The sequence below is a fragment of the Manduca sexta genome, chromosome 28 (genome assembly GCF_014839805.1).
Source record: "Manduca sexta isolate Smith_Timp_Sample1 chromosome 28, JHU_Msex_v1.0, whole genome shotgun sequence".
NCBI lineage: Eukaryota > Metazoa > Arthropoda > Insecta > Lepidoptera > Sphingidae > Manduca > Manduca sexta.
Genome location: NC_051142.1, coordinates 12,059,830 through 12,069,989, shown reverse-complemented (window position 1 = coordinate 12,069,989; position 10,160 = coordinate 12,059,830). Strand labels below are relative to the sequence as shown.

At 34.5% G+C, this 10,160-nt stretch overlaps 3 non-coding genes and 1 pseudogene across 3 annotated transcripts; 1 reads left to right on the top strand and 3 right to left on the bottom strand.

Annotated features, from left to right (window-relative positions):
- The first annotated feature begins 228 nt into the window (after nucleotides 1–228).
- LOC119191015 lies at nucleotides 229–5,453 on the top strand (annotated as a pseudogene).
- Trnas-aga lies at nucleotides 373–454 on the bottom strand. The gene has a single exon. It is a non-coding gene; the product is annotated as a tRNA-Ser (tRNA).
- On the bottom strand, nucleotides 1,078–1,149 carry Trnat-cgu. Its single transcript has one exon. It is a non-coding gene; the product is annotated as a tRNA-Thr (tRNA).
- Nucleotides 3,226–3,297, bottom strand: Trnat-cgu. Its single transcript has one exon. It is a non-coding gene; the product is annotated as a tRNA-Thr (tRNA).
- Nucleotides 5,454–10,160: the final 4,707 nt, after the last annotated feature.

Here is a 10,160-nt window from a genome sequence, read left to right as displayed (position 1 = left end):
CAAGTCAGTCTTAATATGACAGGCCGACATTATTATGACAATCATTTGATTGCAATAGTCAGAGAACGTAGATATCTTGTTACTTCTACTCAGGAAGACTTATTTGTATTTTTATTTATTTTATTAATTTTAACCAGTCGTGATGTCCTTATTCCATCTGATATTGAAGTCAACAAGTCAATAAGTCATGATAATATTTTTATTTTTTATTCTGTTAACAGTAATAAGATGCAGAAACACCTTCTATTAGCGTTTGCTGGTATGCGCCGCCGCGCGGCGCTCGACAGCGGCGACAACAAATTCATAAAAGAATATGCTTTGCTAAAGGTGAGTAGAAAAACATGAAAAAGTATTTTGCGACACAAAACAATTCGCAGTCGGTAGGATTCGAACCTACGCTCCCAGAGGGAATCTGATTTCTAGTCAGACGCCTTAACCGCTCGGCCACGACTGCTTGAATAACGATGTTGAAATTATAGTTTACATCTTAAATACATAATTTATATTTTTAGTATAATATATATTTTTATATCTAAAAATATAATATTGTAACCTAAAAAATATGTAATATAAACGAATATAATAAAATCAAAAACTTATTCTCACTAGTTAAGTTGACAAAAAATTACATTCTATTATAATGTCATTAAATTTATCCACTCTGTTCTACAAACAATAATTAAAAAATATAATATATAGATTTTTGGAATCATTATTCATTATGTTTTCAGATTTACGAAAGTTGTTTTGGCGCCACCTTGCTGCAGCAAATAGCCAAAGAATTAAGCGACGCGTACGTAAAGTGTTCGGCAACGCCATCTATGCCCGAACCTCCAAAACCACCAATGCAACCAATGTTCTTAGATAGACTGCCACCCGGCTTCCCAATGGACTTGAACACGCAAAGCTTAAACAAACCGATAGATGGCGCTATAGGAAATCAAGAAAATGACAATACAAAACAAGACCAGCCAGTAAAACCCCTAGGAGGAGTGTTGGCATTCAGGCCACCAGGTGTAAGTACTTATATTAATTATATAAAAATGCAAAAAAACAAAATGGATCTCCAGATGATAATGCCTCCTGTGAGGATTGAACTCACGACCCCTGGTTTACGAGACCAGTGCTCTACCACTGAGCTAAAGAGGCGATACTATGAATGTTGAAATTTTCAATTGGTTTCTTGATTTTGTTATAATTTCAGTTTTAAAAGAAATTTTAACAAATTTTACATTATTAACTAAACTTATTTAAATCTCAAAAAACATTGACTAACAACATAAAAAGTACAACACACATAGCATACCGTTTTGTGTCATTATAATCGCACACTTTAATATACATCTTCAAACACTTATCTGTTTTATATTATACGCACACTAGTTTACTAAATACAACAATCGTGTGCATTTGATATTTTACTTTTGGCAGAAAGTAACGTTGAAAACTTGCTTGTCATTGTTCTGAGTTGAAAACATTATACAAGCCGCGTCATTTATATATTATCTAAGATAGACATCATACAATAAAATATATAGATATTCCAAATTAATTTGTTAATAATTATTAATACTAAGTACTGCCATATACATATACTGCCGTATCAATAGTTATTGAAAACATCGCATTGTCATGGTTGCTAAACAGTTATAAGCACTAGGTATGTTGTAATGTAAAACATTTTAGCAATATTATTTAAAGGTTTAGTGAGATTTATCTTCAAACCATTCGCTTAAGCAAGTGGGAGCAACAGCGCAGATTAGACACATTTACTTTCATATAAATGTTATAATAGTAACTAATGTTGGGCCAAAGCCACTACTAAGGATATTATGATTTATAGCTCTTATCTGCAGCTCCGCCCGCGCGAAAAAAAATCCGGAATAAATATCTTCCCGGGATAAAAATAAGGCTATACCGGAATAAATATTTTCCCGATAAAAGTATCCTACAGCACTAGGCAGTAATGTACTTAGCTTCATATTAGATTAAAATCTAAATCTGTTTATTAGTTCCTGACATTAGCGCGTTCAAAAAATAACCCTTTAGCTTTATATAAGAGTATAAATGACGTGTAAAATACAATGTACAGCGCACTCGTGATGTTTCGAATAAAGAAAGCCTATAAATCAATATTTCACAGCGTTCTTCCCTCGACTATCATGTTGTGCGTTGTTCCAGAATCAGTTCCCTCAGCCCGGCATCTCTCCGTTCATGATGCCTACTACGCCTCAGTTCCGTTTCTACGGGCCGACAGCGCCTATCTACCAGTTCCCGTACTCTGGTTACGTGCCGCAAGTGCCGTATAATCCTTACTACCCACCATACCAGCAAGTTTACCAGCAGCCATATTTCGGGTCCAGCAGGATGTCGGTAAGTGCGATTATAAATTTGTTTGAAGATGGTAAATTGTTTCGAAAACTCTTGTTGGTAATAACTCCTTATCATGCCACGGTCAGTGCTTAAAGGGTAATGAAGATTGTGTAAATATATTTAAAAGGCAGTCATTTTAAACAGCAGTCAGTACCTACAGTCAACAGTGAAGTTATAGTAGTTATTATACTTTCGTATGATACAGCAGGAATAGTATCTTACGTCGAATAAACTTGAACTAAACATAATTATACGATAATAGACTTCATCATAATACCAAATAATAAAGGGGGTTATAAATAAATTATTTTATTAAATGGTTATAAAATTATTATTCTCCAGCGTCAGATGGGCTTCCGCGGTCGCATAGGGTTCAAACTGCCGCGTGGTCCCAACGGATACAACGTGACCTGCGTCATGCGAGAGATTGACTACATCGACCAGAACTACGAGCCGAACTACGAGAGCATCAGGCAACGCGTCAATCGACTACCAGTCTCCGATGACCTCAAGTCCAACATTCAGGACGGCCTTCAGTTCTGTCAGAAATTCTCCGTGAGTCTGATACTTTATATAAAAGGCCTTGTGGGGATTATATGCAATCATGATCTTCAAGTTTAATATCGATTAGATAAAACATTTTATGGGTAAACTAAAAGCGGTGATGATTTAATTAGATAGATTAGAAGTCAGAATCTGAATAGATATCATCAGGAAAAAAGTTCGTCTCTAAATTTAAGTACTTATAAAAATTATATTATGTAACGATTATCATTTTTTTATATATCTCCTATTTTACTGTTTAAATAATATCTTATATAACAAATTAATAAAATGAAAATGACCATATAATGCCTCCTGTGAGGATTGAACTCACGACCCCTGGTTTACGAGACCAGTGCTCTACCACTGAGCTAAAGAGGCTATTGGACATAACTTACTGTATGCCGTAGGCGAGAAATGTCCAAACATACGTATATAAATGAACATATCTCTGCTATAACAATGACGTATTGTAATTTTTTTCCAAATATTATTCTCTTATTATTATTGTTTAACTATATAATTGTATTATTTCTTACCAGCAATGCATACCAGAGGAAAACCGCGGCATGAAACCCCACACTCAAGATCAGATCAGGTCTAGCTTCTTCTTTCGCTGCTATAAGGTAATGTCTTTTTATATCAATAATTACATAGACCTGTCTTCCTCAGCTAACGTTCGAGTAGCGTTATATAAATTATAAAACTGTCCTTGACTTACCATTTTCAAGAAAAACAAACCCAAATCTAAGTAACAAGTATATTTTTAAAACTATAAATTCCTTTTTCGTGATCTGCTATCAAACCCGAATACAATAGATACAATTAAAAATATTATTCAATTAAGTATGATCAGTTTTATATATAAGAAAAATAAAATCATCTTGATTTTTATATTGGAGAAGACTTGTCTATCACTTGCTCTTAATTTTTAAATCTTCATCTTATAGATTTAAAGATAAAGAGATGTCGAGACGATATAACGATTAAACTACACATAATTATTCTCGTTTCCAGCACAAGAAACTCGAAGCGTGTATCATGAAGGATATAGCCGAACACTTCCCCAAGGATTACCCGTTTGATCCTGATACATCAGATTTTGCGTAAGTTTTAACCCTTCTATTTTTATGCGGGTTCGTCAAAATTTCCCCACTGCACCTGATAATAAGTAAAATAGAGTCTAGAGAGAGTGTCGATTGATGAAAGATGACCTCTCACTAGTTGGCAAAATTATGCCAGCCTATTTGGAACCGGATATTCACAGACCGATCCCTGAACGCGACACTTACGTGGGTCAATATGACGGGTTTTATACCTTGTGTACGGTGATCACTTATGTACAAATATTCTACCACAAGCAAATTATGATGTGTATACAAGGTAGGTAAGGCCTAAATGTAGCTAATGTCTCAGGATAACGTACACAATGCAATGACACATAAAGCTTTATTATTCAATTTTGAAGGCTATGTTATTACTGTTAATAATAAATCGAACAACTATCAATAATATCTTTTAAAATCAAATTCCTTTTATTCCAGAAAACATTCCCGCTCAAGCCGTTCGATCCGCGACACGCCGCCCGGGACCCCAGCATGGAGGCCCTGGAGGAGATGGAGGTGTACCTCTACGACTACCTCAGCGGTGGAGGCGCCTTTGACTTCGACCTATACATTTAGAAGACTGTATTAGTTTTAGGATTTTCATTCAGTCAATATAGTTATTATGATTATAAGGCGTGATCTATAAAGTCAACTACAATAAGTTTAAATACGAGATAAATAATCGATTTTAATTTATGCAACATTTTCATGAAAATCCTTTTTCGGATTTAGACTTAGCTGAAGTTGACTTTATGGATGCCAGCCTTAGTTTGCAGTTAAAAACGTCTTGCACAATTCTATGGTATCGCCCGGATCATCGTATCTGCAATTTGAAATGAACACAATTTCAATCATAATGCATCTCAAAATGCTCTCTCCGTCCCATATAAGAAGGCTATACGAGAAATCATCGATGAACAGAATCACAATTTGTTTTCCCATTCAACATTTAAAATACTCTATTCATTTAGCTTTCATTTGACTTAAAACTTAGTCACATATTGTTCCTTGCCATCTCACTGATTTTCATATAACTTTAGATAGCTCATAGTATAGTTTTAACCAAGATTTTGTATGTACACATGGTGTTTCAGGCATTCGGTAAAACAACGGGACGTTTGCTACGATCATAAAACGTAAGAATCGACCAGTCTTTAGTGTTTAAGTATGATTCGTAGCAAACTTGTTTTTGTCCATAAAGCTCGCTAGTTCGAGCTTTTTAGATGACAACATCACGATTATGGTTAACTGTGTAATCAGATGATTAAAGTCCTTAGGTCCTTATATTTAAAGACTTAAATAAATTAATATTTTAATTTCCTTATAAACCAAAATATACTGACTATTAAGAACCATTTTAATCAAAAACAGATCATCAGTTCATCACAATCGTTATAGATAAGTATTTAATCATTAACAATTTTGTATGTATCGTTAGCGTTTACCCTTTTTGTGATTACGTTTGAATCCTTGCATTTACTACGTTTAAGTGAACCGTTCTAGGTTGTATTATTTATGGCTCTAGGATTTAATTTTAATGACAATAAATAAAAATGTATATTCGAAGTTTTATTTTACACCTCTCATATTTTTTTATCTATGGGATATCGAATGAAAAGGCGTTAATTGCATGAACTCGTGAGTTAGTCGACGACAGAGCTGTAATGGTAGGCCGGAACTTCATTTAATCTTTAATAATGCCTGTTTTGTTTTTATTTATTTATTAAGATTAAACTACTTTTCGAAGTCTATCGCGGTTTTTATATTTTAGTTTTCTCCGACGTTTCGAAGACTTTGCAGCCTTCATGGTTACGGGGGGGAGGGACTGAGGTGTTGTTCGTCTGTAAAGTCAAATTTACAATATCTACCTACATTTTACAATTACACAACTTTATGTATTTGGCATTAAAATACATTTTTATTTAAAAAAACACAATTAACATAAATAAGACAAAGAATCTTTTTTTCTGTCAATAAAACATATTTAAATTTTTGTCACTAGTTAGTCAATAAAAGGCTAGTAGACGTGTACAAACTCAACAAAATCCCTCAGACGGCAATCTTTTCAATCGGTCACCTAGTTATAAATTCGACAGATTATAGTCATTATTGCATGAATATTGAACGTCAATATGTCAAGAAAGGTCGCGCGTATTGAGGGGCCGCACACAATACTCGCAAAGGTGAGTGTCCATCACACATCAAAACCTTCAAACACATAATTTTCTTGTCATCATTGCATTTTAGATATGATTTTTATTGAATGATTTGTAATGCCTCTGTGTGGCACGCACCTCATCGCACGCGATGTAAGACATTTTGAGTATAGTAACGATTGCGGCGAACTTTAGAATTATTTTAGCTTAGCTATCGTCAATTCTGACAGTTTTCGTCCAATTATCTTGCACAATGTCTGAATATATAAAAACTGTTTTTAATTCATCAGTTATATTAATATAATATTATAATAATATCAACCTTGTCTTATATACTGTCCCACTGCTAGGCACGGGCCTCCTTTACTATAAAGAGGGATAAGGCCTTAGTCCACCACGCTGGCCTAGTGTGCATTGCTAAACTTCCGCACACAACAAACGGTTGTGTTTGTTGAAAAATTCCTATAGAGAATTTCTCAGGTATGCAGGTTTTCTCACAATGTTTTCCTTCACCGTTAAAGCAAGCAATAAATCACAAAAATACACACATAATTTTAGAAAAGTCAGAGTCGTGTGCCCTTAGAATTCGAAACTACAGACGTTCGTCTCGGCAGTACCCAACTAGTCTATCGTCGTTTCTCATATATTGTTTAGGTAACATTAATTTATTGAGACTATGGACCTATATTTCGGCTGATTTGTACTGCTTCCTCGATCGCGTTAAAATGCGATCCAAAGATGACGTTTATTCTCAGTATAAAATCAGAGATAGTAACCTTTTTTATTAGTGAAAAAATATTCCGATTTGCATAAGTAATTTTAAAGATTATATCCAGTATCTAAATGTACAAAACCCAGGGACAAAAACAAAACCATTACGCAAAACCTTTGTTCCAATCATTAGCCACAATCGCGGATGCATTCAAAATATTTAGATAAAACTATTTTCAATGTAACTGATGTTTTTTGCAACTGACCAATTTTATTTTGTTGAACCTTCATTCGGGCTGTTAAGAACATAAAATTTTTATAGCCAGATCAGTCCAATTCTAATTGATGTGCTTATTAACGAACTCAATTTAATATTCATTAACCTAGTCGAAAAGTGCCGCCGTTTTTTGTTTTGTGAAAATTACTTACCACTACTGTCCAGCCTCTGTGGAGGGCGACTGACCGGCTATGTTAGAGTCACCGTGTCTTACGACCCCGCATTGAGCTGCTCAGCTTTGGTAGTACTATCAAAGGAGCGCCACGCGGCCCGAGTCTCTTATCATATTATATACAACCCAACGCATGGCATACCTACCAAAACACAGCAGTGACCTTCTTTGGCGCATCAGGGAAGACTGCAGGCTTTCTCTGAAGGAAGTGTCTCAGTTATTGTCCGCAGCCGCCCCTGCGCTGTGCCGACTAGTGCTGCCCGTCTCCTGTTGGGGGTGGCTCAGAAGCCCCGGGCACCGAAGGAAGCTCCACGCTACCGTCCATCACGGGGGTCACCACAATGTGCCATCACGCACAACGTGCACTAACGGCGGACAGCCCCCTGCCAATGTATGTATGAATGTTAACTTTTCAACATAATTACATTAGCTACTATAATGCATAAATTTCTGCTAGGGGAACTGGAATTTGTACCCAGGAACTCACGATTAATATCGGATGGACGTAAATATTAACAAACAATAGGCAAATACTGCAATTTTGCGGATTTTTCACAAATTCGCATATCGTTTAAAATGTATGCGTATGCGCATAAATTACTATGCAAACGCAATAGTGCCTGCTAAATTATCTAATTGTAATTATACGTTATTTTCAATACGGGTCAACTCTCAAATAACATATTGTAATTAAATTATTTAAAAATGCAAAAAAATACGGAAAACCGCCAGTACACTGTAAGAATAATTAATTAGGTTATAAATATTTGTATATTTAGGAATACAATGTATACTAATGTATGTATGTCAATATATATAATTCTTCCGATGATTATAAAAACAGGCCCATTTAAAATTATATAAATTGAGTACAGACAATGGTTGTGGTACAAATTATCTTTTTTGTGATGGGTCAGTAGCGCCTAGCGACATCAAGTAAAACTTTTAGTTTAAAATTACTATAAGAAATTGCATTACACTTTAAAACTAGGATATTCTTTATACTCCGCTTAAGGTTTAAGGTCATAATACCTACGCATGGCTGGTAAGCAACAAAATTAAATTGACATACATTCTTAATACGCGAATTATTTTTTAAATATTTTATCTATATTTCGCTATTTACGCAGGCATATTAATTATTGCATTAAATTGCTATTTTTTAAGTATTTAATTTGATTCGTTTTGTACTAAACTTAGGAATTAAATAATAAATATGCTTAATTGTAATTTTAAAAGATTAGGGTATCAATTCTCTTATACAGCAAAGGTAGAAAATTTTATGATTTTAACAAATACTAACATTTTTAATGTAAAGTAATGTACTTACTTGTAAACACATATTTTATGATGACACACAGAGCATGGACCAACAAAAATGAGAGAAAAAAAAACATCTGCTTATGAAATCCAAAACCCTTTTGTGGCGAAACGGACCTTTCTCCGAAAGAGGATTTTTTGCCAATATCTACATAAAAAGACACAAAATGTTTGTTCGTGGACAGATTTTGTACAAAACTTTCACCAAACCCATCATTTTTGTATTGCGAAAAAAAATTACCTGTCCCAAATGAAAAACACGGTGGGAATATTTAGAGCAAGACTTTATATTTTATGTGGTAGAAAAAATGTATGGAAGTAACATCCGAGGCTATGCAAACTACAGTTGAGATCGAAAGAAAGGCACCATCGACTACGCACATAAAAAATTAGCGTTTACTTGCGGCTTCGCCCACGTGAAAAAGTTATTCCGAGATATATGGTTTCCTGGGATAAAAATTATTCTTTATCCTTCATAGGGTCTCAAACTATCTCTAAACTTCATTCATATGTGATACGTAGTTTCTGAGTTTATCGCGTTTAAACAGGCAAACAAAAGTGACGGAGGGATTCAGTTTTATAATGTTTAAGGTTGATAATACAATTATTCTACACTTTTATACAACGTATATACGCGGACTTGATTCCAAAGGCGTTATGTGCCAGCCACCTTTTGGGTATTATGTATGAGATAAGAGACTACTATTAAGCGATATTATATAGACATTTGGGTATAAAGGTGCGAAATTATAAAGCACACGAACGTCCAGATTAATTATTTATAATTCCAATCAAAGTCTAAGTCGAATATAAATCAACTTCTTTGAGTTTAAATATTTTTATATCACGCCAAAACTGCACAGCAGTGTGCTTAACCCAATTATTCATACTTTCCTCACAATTCGCGAAATACAATTAAAATTAACAAAAACTTCAGCCCTTTCTGTCCCAAAGTTTGCTTTCACTAAAAGACAATTGATGTTTAAAGCAATAATTCAAAATTTGCAAGTGAAAGGAAGCAGTTATTTCAAGGACACCAGTAAAATAGTATTATATAATATTATTTTATGGTGATACAGTTATTTTTATTAAGCTCCCGTAAGTATCTTTGGCCCAAAGTATAATAAAGTATTAATAACAAAAAACCTCTTTTATTACGAGTGTTTATTGGAAAAGGTTTTGCATTACAATCAGAGGGCATTTACAGCCGCATCAATGGTACAGGCCCTTCCAATGTTAGCAACCCTACAAGCTAATTTTGAGTAAGCAAGGATAGTTGGCGGCTTTCGACAGGTCCGTCTGGAAATCTTAAAGGGGGGCCTTTGTTTAGCAGTGGACTTTATGTGGCTGATGATGATGATTAAGCAAAGTTGGCAATGCTGCTTTAAAGACTCCTGATAAATTTTAATACGGGGTCTCTCAAGTGCAACTTATAGTATACATTACAATATATTTTTGCAAAAAAAACGCTATGTCTAGCATTGTTGGATGCCCAAGGATTC